The sequence below is a fragment of the Triplophysa dalaica genome, chromosome 21, assembly GCF_015846415.1.
Source record: "Triplophysa dalaica isolate WHDGS20190420 chromosome 21, ASM1584641v1, whole genome shotgun sequence".
NCBI classification, from domain to species: Eukaryota; Metazoa; Chordata; class Actinopteri; order Cypriniformes; family Nemacheilidae; genus Triplophysa; species Triplophysa dalaica.
Window position 1 is genome coordinate 6,780,425 of NC_079562.1, and position 14,421 is coordinate 6,794,845.

Below are 14,421 nucleotides of genomic sequence, written 5' to 3' on the forward strand. Positions count from 1 at the left end.
GCAGCTGGTAGTGTAATCCAAATAATGCTGAGAACAAGAGCCAAAAAATGAGGTTCTGGGCGGTGGTGGAAATGGATGGAAGGACAGAATAAAGCAGCGAGATGCTCACAAGCAGATTTTCAAACACACAGAATAAAAATGAGATGGTAAAGGCAACAGTGGTAAAGTATAGCATAAGGATCCCAGATTAATGTCTGTGTGGCTGCTTTTACCATTCCCTGCAAGGTCACAAAATTGACCAAGTAAATCATAGAAATTACAGGACGTATCAGAACACAGATATAGACCTATAAGGTGTCTGTCTAAATAAGTAGAGACTTACAGGCAATGATGGGATTAAGTTATTCTATTCCCTGTTATTGAATTTGGAATCTGCGTTTTGTTAGTCTACGCTCTCATGGAACAAAGCTGTTATTGTAATATAAAGAACTGGCAGTATTTTACTTGAAAATACCAGTCAGGCTGAAGAGAAATATCAAAGGATATAAAACTAGACTAACCATGGGAGATTGGACTTGAATACTTTGACTTATGCCTGCTGGAAAATGGAGCAAGAAATGTTTTAAATTATTTTTTAGCATTTCCCGTATGGAAGAGAATGTGTATTGTGAATTGATACCGTTCTCTAATATCACTAAACATCAAAGAGAGAATTACTGTGTGTGTGAAAAAATTCTTGTTGAGTCACTGTGGCCCGTTCACTTTTTAAAAACCAAAACCTTGACATTCTTACATCAATATATCAGTCAGAACACATTTCAAACTGAGAAATGTGTTTTCTTTCATTCTTTAGTTTTTGACAGTCTCAACTTCGTGCTAGAAAACTAGCATTCTCTCAGGCATCTCCCATATAAAATGATTTTGAAGAAAAAATAATTGAAATGTAAAATAAGTTAAAAGTTACGGACAGATTTATATCTATGTTTTAAAATGTAAGTTTATGTTTTAAAATACATAAAACATAAGGAAAAATAAAGAAAATAAAACATGAATACACAATCAATCATTTAATTCATATAATTTAAATGTCACATTATTTAAAAGCTGATATATGAATGATAGTTTGAAGCAATATTTAATATATATATATATATATATATATATATATATATATATATATATATATATCTTTAGACAATACTTTTTAAATTGTTTTCCTTCTAAACAGACTAAAACAATTAACTCTCCAAATCCACATAATAAATAGGCTACAATAATATCATAATCAGTTTTTTTATTTTATTTTGATCAGCCTAATTTCTTTAAAAAGGAAATGTTGTGTCATTTTCAACAGTTCAACAAATTAAAACAAAAAAATAATTGCATGCAAAATTAAAAAGATGTGAAATTTTTGTAATCCAATGACCACATGAGGGAACAAATTGCTTCAACGTTGCCACCTAGAGGTGAGGAGTTGAATTTCATTCTCATTCTTGCGGCTCAACTTTTTCTGTTTTTTTTTTATCCTGCAGCCTTGAAAAGAATCTCTGTCTTGCTTGAAGTTGCGTCTGTGAGAATAAACTGCATTCAAAATTATTACCACTTTAAAAAAAATTGTACTTCTGAACTAAGAAACAAACTAAATATAATTTGATATGATTGAATTATCCTGAAAACATGAGGTTACACCAACAAAATCCTTGATACAAGATACTTAAGGTAACAGCTGCAGATATTCACTTTCTAATATGCGCTTCTAAGTCAGCACCAGGTATTTTAAGTTTCTCTTCATCAATCAAACATCAATGTTTTCACTGTATATGTCCAAACACAGTGCCATAAAGCACTTAAAGCCCTCTGTTTACCCCGCACCTCTTACATCCAAGTTGCCCATACCAGTATTTTGTTGTTAAAGGCACGACTGTCCACAGAGCCAAATGAAGGTGGGCTTTAAAGTGGTCTGCTATCTGTTAAGTATGTGTGCTTGATCTCTGACCCTTGTGACAGATCCTCCCTGCTCTCTAATCTCAGAAGACCCTTCAGATGTGGATTACGCCTCAAGGTAGACTCACCCTCACAGGTCAGAGAGAAAAGATAAGGCTTTTATACTGGCACTTCACTTTCAAGGCTTTCAATTAAACTTGAGCTTGACTCCAGGCATATTGCAAATAGATTTGGCTGCTTTGGGAGAGAATACGTATATAGAGCTTCATCAGCCATTAGGTTTTAGAATATAATATGTGAATTTGGAAGTTAATGAATTGCATTCTTCTGCCTGTGAGAGGAATATTAAAGCCTTTTATATACAAAGACGGTTCTCTGCACTTCCCCTGTGGTCAGGTTTAGTTACAGCTTATCCTATTGGCTTAAGTCATCCTATTAGTGCTTCAGTGACTGACTGCCAAAATGTGAATTCAACTTCAATTAGGCTGTGCAGATTTAATCAGAAGGCTAGGAGTCTTGTCCTTCTTTAATTAACTTACTGCAGGACTATTACCATCTGAACTTATGTGATCAGAATTTCTGCAAGAGACGTCGGCGAATGTAGTACGAGAGTTTGAAAATGGTGGACATTCGGTTCGCTCCCAGAAAGCAAAAAATACCTTAAGTATTTTTAATACCACCTTGCATCCTTTTTTTGTCTTGCAACGAAGCAAAGTGATGCAATGTGGTATTAAAAATACTTTAGGTTGCTTTGTTGCAAGACAAAACAAAGGATGAAATGTTGAAATCAGAGCTTTGTTTGCATATCAACGTTTACCCTTGTATCTGTTTTTATGACACAGACAGACCCGCATTTAACAGCCTCGGAGACCCAACCCTCACAAATCAGCCTGCAATCCAGGACACGGGTTTTATCACCAAAATAAATCCAAGTCCGTCACAGCACAACACAGCCTCTCGCAAAATTATTCAAACGGCGAAAGCAAAAGTTTGCCATCGATCATGTGGTGGAGGCCATGTGAACTCCATACAGACCTCATTCTAATTGATACAGGTCTCTTCACATAAAGCGATGACGGCCCAAGCTGCCATGCCGAAATACTTTGGGTTGGTTAAGGGAGTTTGGGGGGCTGACCATGGAGCCAAATCTCCTGTAATGTTCCTCAGGTGGAATGAGCAGCGGCCTTGAAGAAAAGTGGCTTTCATTAGCCACATGAAACACAAGCTCCCTGTCCACAGCTTTATTCACTTTCCAAATGCAGATTAGCCAGAAGTCCCTTTCAAAGCTCCTGTGTGTCCCGTCAGGTTTCTCGTAGCCAAAAAATATAATCCCGAGAAGGTTTTTTTTGGTGTGCACCTGTGTGCGTATGTCAAACGGCGTATGTAACACTAGACAAAACATGTGCATTTGTTTCTGTGAAAAGCCAAACCATATGTTGATTTGCTTCTGATGTTTTTTTTTGTAAATTTGCAAAAGATTGTTTAGCGAAAGGCAAAAAATGTGAGACATTACACAGTTAATTCCTATGAACCCATCAGCTATTATCCGCTCATCAGAAATAGAATGCTTCTGGTAACATTCAACATGATATAGAATAAAAATATAGAAAGAACAGCTTATGCTAAAGATTGTTAATAATCTTGTTAAACACATATACAATTTTTGTCCACCTTCCACCTTTGACCTAAAGCAACAGATGGAACTTGTAAACAGGAATCAAGAGCTAACAGGATTGCTCACTGTAGTTATGTGACAAAAGTTGCTATCCGCTTGTTAAGTGGTGACGTAAGGATTGCCGTTTCTGTGTCCTGGCATCCATACATTTCAATCGGGGCAACATCTTAAACAACTGTTAGTGAGCACTGTTTACTCATCATTTCGCATATTTAGATTTAGTCATTTAGCAGACGCTAAAGCGAATTACAGATTCAGGAAACAATGGAAGCCATTTAGCAACATAAGGACAACAAAAAGCATAAGTGCAATAAGAAAACTGGTCTCATTTTTAAGCTAAACATGTATTAACTCAATATACTATGTCACCAGGCTCAGAGAATCTCCGACATCAAAATTTGAATAAATTATGAAAAATGAATCGCTGACTGGCTGTGTGGGCCATGTGCGACTTTCTGATAGTTTTACAGCTCGCCATGAGCGTATATTAGCAATTTTGTTATTTGGCTGTAGCAGCTTATTGAACATTTGGATCAGGAAACAGTATGAACTTCCAAATATGGTGGTCAGGCTTAACAAGCCGCAATTAAAAAAATAACAATTTCTGTTCTCAACTCCACATTTTTGGCCCAATTTAAGGTTTGTAAATTCAAGGAAAGATCTGATGTCACAAATGATAATTCGCAGTTGTGCCATTTTAAAGTAAAATAACAATTCTGTCATTATTTTCATACAATCTTGTTATTTCAAACCTGTATGACTTTCTTTCTACTGCAGAACACAAAAAAAGATTTTATGAAAAATGTTGTTAACTGGCAACCGATGACTTACATTGGTTTTGTGTGCTTACAATAGAAGTGTTTGGTTACCAACTTTCTTTAAAATATCTTATTTTGTGAAAGTTATAGATTAAATGTAAAATGATGACAGAATTTTCATTCTTGGATGAACTATCGCTTTAAATTTAAATGTTACCAGTCACTACAAAATCTGAGTTGAGGCTTTAATGTATTTTACTCGTGTTCAAATATGTTTAATAAATACGAAATGTTAATAATAGTCAACTTTACACGAACAATATGTTTAACAATTCACTTTAAAAAATAAACATATTGTTTAATTTTTAGTGTGTGCATGTGTTATTTGCATGCACTGCTAATAAAAAATAGCCTACTTAAAAATAAATTGCTTCATTTTAACATTTTTTAATCTTGTGTTTGAGATGCACTTTCCCATTCCTCCCAACAGTGTTTACTATATCATGCATAACTCCACGTCTCCCTTCACCCCGCTGTGCTGCAAAGTGAAAATCCTCTGTTTACGGCAACTACGCCAGTCCAGTGAACCAAAAGGGATTAAATTCTCCATGTGTCATTCAAATCGTTCCTTTACAGTACATTTCCATAAACTTACCATGACCCACACTATAAGGGTCTATGATGTGGAGCCGCTAATATCTGCCAACGATTAAGCAATGTGTTTAATACAGTACTTATCCAATGTTGTAGATACACAGTTTCACTGATTGCACGCTGGCTCTCTACTTATGTGTAACACTCTAATGCGAAATGCACAGAGCTCGCTACTTTAGCAAGTATTAACAGTTTCCTGAAAGTATGTTAAATCGGAGCAAACAAAGTGTTCAATAACAACCCGTTTCTTGTTCTTCTTCAGGAGATTATTACAGCACTACATCTGGAAGATATTTACCCGATTTACAATCAGCCTGTGGAACACTCTCATTTTAATCACTCTTCCATGGGCCGAGGGCAGCTGGGTGCAACCATTTCATATCAGGCTTCTCAGTACCCCATTGAATGTTAAGAAATATGGCGTTGTGCTCGGGAGCTCTCAGCGGATGTTTTATTAATGGATGGGGATGACAGTGTTACAGCCGCCCCTTTAAAAGCTCTGCAATTGCTTTTTCAGAATAATTTCAAGGTGTTTAGGCGCAGGCGGCCCGCATGTGAATGACTCTTCAGTTTCTCTCCTGGGGGCGGATTCACAAAACATTCTGAAGAAAATGTCTCTTTCTTAAATTTTAAGAAAAAACTTCTTAAGATAGTTTTTACATTTATTTCTCAAGATTGATTTACACGTAATATGTAATTTTATTCTTATGAAAAAAATGAAGATGTTCTTAAGAATGTATTTTAGAACTTCTTAAAATGTAATATTCCTAACAGCTTATATTTTATCTTAAAAAACTATCTCATATTTTGACTTCAGAACAGTTTCATGCATCCGGCCCCTGGTCGGCATGCAATCACCCTTTACCCTTATGTTTATATTTATAGTAGTTCTAATGGAAAAAAAATGTTTTAAATTTTTTTGTTATAAATGACATGCTAAAATTTTTTAAAATTGTGACACACATGAAATGATCCATTTATTTTCTCTTAATTTTAATAAATATTTTTATGTTGACTACAGTACATTAATCACTCTGGATCATTCAATTTTAAGTTACTACATAATGAGAAGCAATTATTTGGTCCCTTCTGCTGAATAAAAACATTATTATTAAAAAAAAATCTCTTCAATATTTTTTGTTTGTTTTATTTCAACAATTATGTTTATTTAATCATTTTTCTCAGCAATTAAAGAATTACACAAATTAGACATTTAAACTATGTTTAAAATGTATTTTAAATTTATTGTAAGTTTAATTTTGGCTACAGGCCTTATAAAAAAAGAAAATTGTTATGAATCAACTTCTTTTACTAACTTTTTGTTAAAAAAGAACATTGAAGTTTTTGTTTGAAAAGAACATAATCCTTCTCCATGTTTTTACAAGTAAAATAGCAGTTTCATATAGGCAAGTTTTACGCACTTTAAGAATAACGAATCAGCTTTTTACAGATTCTCACAAGAGGTTTCTCACAGAGATCAGAAAACAAGAAACTTTTTGTATTAAGCAAACTTATTCATTTGTTCATCTTCTAAATATGTATACTTTTCACATATTATTTTGTCTGTGTTCGCCCCACTGTGTGTGCAGTGGAGTTTGGAAATAGAGCAGAAGAATAGAACACTGACATACAAGAATCTAGATCATTCAGCTTCAAGATGAGAGGAGGCCGCGAAACAGCAGACTGAAGAATCCAGGGGTCGTTCCCATGACAACCTTTGCCCACGGAGTTTGTTGACCCTTTCAGCCTGCCAATACAAGCAGAGTACAGATTGTAGGTCACATATGGCACAGGCGATCCAATCAGGACTAATCTGGCTTGACTCGAGGTCATAAATTACACTGCAAAGCTGGCTTCATCCCAGACTCATCTCACTGTCCAGGTCAGGGCCACATTAATGTGGAGTGTTTATGAAAATACACACACAACACACAGGCATCTTGGATGAGAGTAAACACTTGTTAACATGATTGTTGTACACAAATTCGCAGAACAACGTTAGCTTGATTTATGTTTATTTGCTTGTCTCTGGTGCAAAATTTCATTGGAGGACAACTAAAATATAGTTTTGAACAAAAGACAGATGACAAAAGATATTATAAATCTGATAATCATATGCAAATAATAAAAAACATCTTAATATTTTTTATCACTTTTTATTCATGTTGCAAACTTGGGTTTCCTAATATCTTAAAGTAAACACATGCATTATTGTTATGTGACCTCCTATTAAATATGTTAAGGAATACTGTAACAGAAGATAATCTGAATTATTAAATTACCAAATTTTAAAAAAGTATAATTTTTATTTACAAATATACATTTAAGCCCCATCTCACTACAATCCTAGCACAACATGATTTTCAAAAGTAAATTATTTAGTTATTTGGTTAATTTTAAGTGTTGAACTTTGCATTCACCCGACTCAAACATTCAAGCCTGTTCTCTAAGTTCATGACATATACGTTTATCAATAACTAAAGAAAAGGTACAAGCTAAAAAAGACAAAAACAAAGATTCCCATTTCATTTGCATTTCAAGCCCTTTTTTGTACCCCGTTCATTGAAATTGCTATAAATATTGACTGAATATTGTCAGCCAGTCAGCTGTCAGGGTAAAGTAAACGTCTGAACAACTTATAAAAAAATCAATCCAATTTAGTCACAACTGTGTAGGGGGTTGTGTTGTGGCAACTCAATCTGTGTGTTTATGCACCCAAGGCTTCATCTGGTAATTCAGAAGATTTATAAACACCTAGGGGGAATTCTTTGACTCTAATTCTTCACTTTGGTCCATCTGTATTCTTTCAGTTTAGACATGCTTATAGTCTGTGTTTATTTAATATACAAACTGCCCAGGACGCCTTCTTGCGTTCCCAGTACAATATTTTAAAATGTCGGCCTATGCAAATGTGATCTTCACCTTTGCAACATATCTTGTGTTTTTACATTTTGAGCTGAATGGAGCATGAGACGCCGCGGACAACCGGGCATCCGTCTGGCACTTTATTTATGTTCATTTGCATGTGACAAGTCACTGCTTTCAAAACAGCAAGACGGTGGAATAGAGATGTTGGGAGTCCGAGCGAAAGGAATTAGTTCAGAGGACGATGGCAGTAATTGCTGACAGATGGACAGACGTGCTACAGTATGTGCTTTATATCATTTGCCAGGTAATTTTTTTGTACGATTTGTTCAAGATGCAATGTCTGACAGCACTATTACTGCTGTTCTGTTTATGTGGAATGCACAAAATAAAAATACAAAAGGTAGTAAGCATTGTTAAATTATGCTTTTTGTTGACATGCCCTACATGTTTTGTAGAATTCTCCAAAGGGTCCTGATATAGTTTTCCCACACCATAATTATTTTTCATTAAAGGCTTCTTAGTTCTATATGTCACTGGTTGACTGCTCGTAGAGTCACAGAGGACAAGCACATCAGCAGAAAAACAAATAAGTATGATTTATTTGTCATGTCTTTGGAAAGACACAACAGAGAAAACACAAATATCAGAGGGGCCCAAACTTATTTGAAGATAGTAAAGAAATTCAAGGTCTGTACGCCGTTTTATATACATTGAAACTTAAGACTTTGGTTCATGGTTTATGGTCGGCATCTGAGAACGTCTGTGATTTGTTTATAAAAGGGACATTTTACTCAAAGGGTTACAAATACTGATGGAAACACTTATTATCACCACGCGATGCTCACACACTCACACATACTTATTCCATCAAAACACATCGACTTAGGGTTATATAAAGAGGAGTCCACTAATCCAAATGTAATCACTAGAAAAAGAGGCCAGAGGAGAAATGGAGCTAGATGTTGTTAAATATATAGTGGTATATTTTTTAAATATATATTTTTTTCTATTTACGGCTTTATTTGAATAGAACACTGTAGACAAGAAATGGTGATATGAGAGAAAGGGGAACAGAAGCCGATCACACAGTACACTGGACCACCAGCGCTGACAATATATAATACAATTTGAAAGCAAATTAAAGTAGGAGAACTAAACAGTTGCTCACATTTATATTCAGAGCAGCTTACAGTGTATTCAAGATACATTAAAATGGATTAAATGGGAAATAAACACTACCCTTGAAATCCCTAGCACAACCCCTGATCTGTTGATGCACAGAAACAGCTTTCGAAGTACTGAAATATACTTGTTTTATCCACTTTGAGGGGACTGGTTAAAGTAAAGAGGGCACTTGATACCAGCACTCCCACCTTTCATCTCTGTCCCTTGGTTGAAAATTTCATGAATGAGCTAGCAATAGTCACGGGTGAATGGATTGTCACCTTTTCCAGTGGACGAGAGCCGAGCGGAAATATAGGAAGAGAGAGAGAGAAAGAGAGAGGGCTGCCTAGTTTTTACTATAACGGACAGATGTGAATATCTCCTGACGAGACTTTGCGGTTGGCAGCTACAAGCAGGCGAGGTCTGCGGAGAAGGGCAAACACCCAGACCCCATTTAGCCTCTGTGCAGTGCTCATGGGGGAAAGGAATCAGAGACGATATTCCAAAAACAGACGTTGGATAGCTTGACCATATTTTTCAGAGGGGACGTAAAGGCCTACAGCTGCAGACTAGACTAATCTGATTTTGTCATTAGGAGTAATTTGATTTTTCACACAGGATCAAAGCCGCCGGAGACCATCGATCAGCTTGCATTATTTTGCAAAATTCTGAGATATGTCATTTAGGAATGTTTAACATTTTACGTTCCATCTGAATGAATTAGCTTTTTCTCAAAATACTTAACATAATCGGATCTTGAAATCTGTTTAACATTAAACGTTTATACTATATGCTTGAGATTCTATTTCTAGTTCAAGATCATAGTGCAGTGTCATATATTTATATAATGCACATAATTGTATAATTTTTCTAATATAAACCGTATTTATATGTATTTTATATGTAAATATACTTGTTTTTAATATTTTAGGTACAATTGTAGTAATAATAAATACACATGTATGTTATATTTTAGGTATAATAATAAAATTAATATACATTATAATTATTAACTAAAAAAATTACACAAAGCTATATAATAATTATTATTACGATTTTCATTATTATTATAGCAATAACAATTTGATATGTTATAATTAAGAATATATTATTTCAAAACACATTCACATAAATAAGTTCTGATTTGGTTATTTTTCTGCAGATTTCTTTGCTCAATTAATGACTCAAATGATCTTTAATGCTCAAGCTCTTCTCAACTCTTGTCATACAGCCCCAGGCATACACAATCTGACAGAAACCCAGAGTTTTAGAGCACTAATGAAATTACGCCAGTAGGAACTAAACGCGATCTCTCACAGCTCTCCAGCGCTTGGTCTTTAAAGAATTGTTCGGGTTCACTGAGCAAAGATGGAGCTCTCTGGCGCTGTCGAGCGCAGGGAAGCATGAAGGATTTCATTTCAGAATCACGCGGAGGTCACCTCCCGAGTGTCTTGTTTTAGGGAACCATCTTACCTAAAGTGTGAAGGTGGTGGTGATTAGAAGTTGAGAACAGGAAGGAAAAAAGAGGGTGCAAAAGTACAAGGTGGCAAGGCACGGGGCTTTGATGCTAATGTGATACGAAATGCTCCTCTAATGCTGGTGCTCCAAATGGGAAAAATTGACTTTCTGAAGAGAGGTGCCACACGCCAGCACTCCGAGTCGCCCGGAAAAGGGCTAAGTGAAGTGCTCCGAGGAGCAGCAAAGCCTGAAGCGCAAGCAAATTTTTCATGAGTAATTTAATATCTGGAACATGAACGCCTCCCCTGTATCTTTGGTTGCAAGAGTACGCAGACGGCCACCGATCTCGAAGAGAACAGCAAATGGGGGCATGAACTGTGTATGTGTACTTTTCTAAGGGCCAGTTAAGGGTTGAGAACACCCGCTTTACTGTGCTGCCCTCTTGCTCTGGGTCATTGCCCGGACTCAATCTGTCTTGGCCTAATGCGCCTTGAATGGTGCTCCCGCCCAAGGGGGGTCAACGACAAACGCACGCAACCTATCAACAGGAGTTTCTGTCTTGTCATCCTGCAGGGCTCCCCCTCAGTAACTTCAGAGCTAGATGATGTGTAATGAGCAGCCACTACAATAAAATAGTCGATTCCCTTTTATTGTCGGTTCATGTCTTTTTACCTCGATTGCATGGCTGAATAGAATTGCAAGACAAATTTATGTCTATAGGCAAACAGGCAAGATATGTTTAAAGCGTGCACTTCTTAACGCTTGGTCACTAAAAACAAGAGCAGCTCCACAATTGCCACAGTTTTGCAGACATGCATCCCTGTGTAGACAGACTTGCCTCCTGGTCCTCATCCCAGCCTATCCGGCTTATAATAAACGCCTACAGGAAGAAACCACATGAGTGACATGTTAAGTGACCAATCCCAGTTCATTTTGTTTTAGGAGTGGGGATTTCCAAAATAGATTATATGACAATATTATTAAAAAAAATAATAATAATAGTGTTACAAGGATAAGGATTAGAAATTCTGTATGCGCAAAGTATTAAAAAAAGACCCAAAAAATTGAAATTTAAAAAATAAACATTTATTCTGCCATGTAGATATACAAACTAAATTCTGAGTATCAGTCACAGTTCCAACTTGATGCTCATATTAAATGTAAATTGTTAAGCTGACTTAACCGTGTTTATTTAATGTAGGCCTACTAAATTATATTATGATAATTCAGTCATTGAATAAACTTGATTTTTTACAGAAATTCGCATTATAATGCATTTTTGACATGAATCTTGTCATGTTTTTTCAAGGGCTGTGCATATACCGTTATGGAAAATGAATGTGATTACATTTTTTATGCATTTAATGCACCCTGAGACATAAGTAGGTCATCTTATATTTCACACAGTCGATTGGTGACAAATATGATGCTTGCAACAACTTACTGCGTGATATAACATACAGGATACTGTCAAAAAGAACCGAAAATTAAAAATATCTACCTACTGGCAGTTTTTGATTCTATAGAGAATTTTAGCAGTATTAATATACAAAAAGTTAAATAATTACAATGCTAATAAATTGGTGATAGTTTGCCCAAAAAATTCAGTTTATTTACATTTACTTAACCTCATGTTGTTTTAAACATGAATTGCGATTTCTTTGGGGAAAAGGAAGGTATTTCTTATTGTTGGTAATCAAACTATTTCAGCTCATAAAATAAAATGATGGTCATTTAAGCTTCTGAACATCTGAAGCTACTTTCTGTATTGTCTTATAATGGCTTTAAATTATATATTGGCCCCAAATGTGATTAATTTGCGATTAATTAGATTAAATAATCGCCACATCATGTAATTAATTAGATTAGAAATGTCAATCGTCTTTTCATTCAACTTTAAGATACCAAATAGTTACTTAAAGATTTTTTTTACTTTAAACAACATCACTACTACCGAGTTTAAAATTATTTTTTTATTAACCTTTTTAGATCAGTTCTTATTTTGGATCAAATGCACTTCTATGCATTTTAAACTGTTAATTTTCACTTTATAGCATCTTAATCAAATATGGATTTTATAGGTTAACAAATTACATGAACTAAGAATTGTAATTTACGGGTCCAAACCCAATATGTTAGGAAATGTTTCATGTTTAATGTTATTATTACTTTATGGTTTAAACAAATTTCAGGATCAAAGAGTAGATTTGACATCATATGTGCCATTCTCAAATGAGCTGCAACAATGAACCCTGCTAACCCAAAATTATGCTTCATCATATCATTAGGAAGGTGAGGATAACATGCAAATGAGCAATACTTGCTGAAGGTCATCCTGAGGTGTTTGAAATTCCAGGCATGACTGCACATCACTATATTATCTAGTATTATTCTCAGTATCGTCAGTGAATACATGACAGCGACGATAGCAATATTTATCATGTTGTCCTCGCCTAACATCTGAAATTAGAGTTTGCTGTCTTACTTTGAGATTTATTTGATGAGAGAACAATTTATTTACCTAAACATAGGATAAATGTTCAACAAGGAAAGTTAATTCTCAAGAATATTTCTTAATCCATTTTATCCAAAACAGCCTACAATGTATATAAGGTATACATTTATATTAACTTTTGCATTTCAACAGAATCAATGTCTTTGGTCTTGCTTACACGTGGTATCTGGGAAACTTTGGTATCTGTCATGACACAGAACACAGAAGCTTATAAATGTTTAAAATAGTTTAAGGAATACACTGCCACCCCTCGCTGTGACTTAGAAGTGCCATCGAGTTAAAATAGCATGTATAAAAGTCAGATCAGACTCTATAGGGTGCAGCATAGACAGAACATGGATAATTGATGTTTTAATATGTAACAACGTTTAACACTTCTGCGTGTGACATGTCTATTTATGTAAAGTAAGCTATATTTGTATATTAAAAATTGACGTCTAATGTTGACATTTCTTTTACTTGAAGTATTATAGTTAATTACATATAATAATATCAAATATACTATATTATATCGTTGTATTGATTTATTCTTTTAAAAATACATTTAAACAGTAAATAATTAAAAAATGTGAAATATTATGAAAAATAAAGTTCATGAACAAATGTTGTTCTTGAAAAATTAAAAATAAATAAATAAAAGGTTGTAAAAACTAAAACTAAAAATTAGTAAAAAGGTCAAAATCTAAATGTTAAAATCTATCTTCATTACGACCTTTTACATAATTACTTTAATTTTTTATACTGTCATTTTTTAATTACAGACATTTAAAAAATAAAATAAAATATAAACAAAACATTCTTTAATAGATAAAATAATATATTTAAATAATACATTTCATTATTGTTTGCCCGACTGATATACTGTGACTATTTTTTTATTCTGATTTAGAGGCAACAGCACATGCATATTGTTTGCAAAATATATATTTGTTAAAATAGCTTTAGCACAAGGTATGTGAACCCTGTCATCACATTTTGTTCAATCTGTTGCCTTCACTGCCCTGGGGGCAAATGCACAGGTCACCAGATAAGAGCTGAGATATGTTCAGATTGAGCCTCCATCCTTTCAAAGTTCAGTTGGTCGCACAATTGGTCAATCCCTCGATCCTGGAAGCAGCAGTTGCCCTTTTTAATTCTGAGCACCGATCAAAGCTCTATCCTTAAAGCCCAATCCTCATCACTCCAATAGCGTCGATGAACTGATCACAGGTCAGTACTAAAAGAACCACAGCTGGTTGTCTTTAAAAGAACAGGGGGAAAGCTTTGCACCTCTTTAGCTGGAGATGTGCTGACGCAGCTGACAGATAAATCAATGAAATCAGAAAAGGTTTGTCATTGGACAGCAAAGGCTGTTGCTATGGGAAAAGGGCAGAGGTCATTTCAAAATAAATGTATGATGTGTAGACACGGATGGAATTTGGGAGGAAATAAATCAAGTTTCTGTG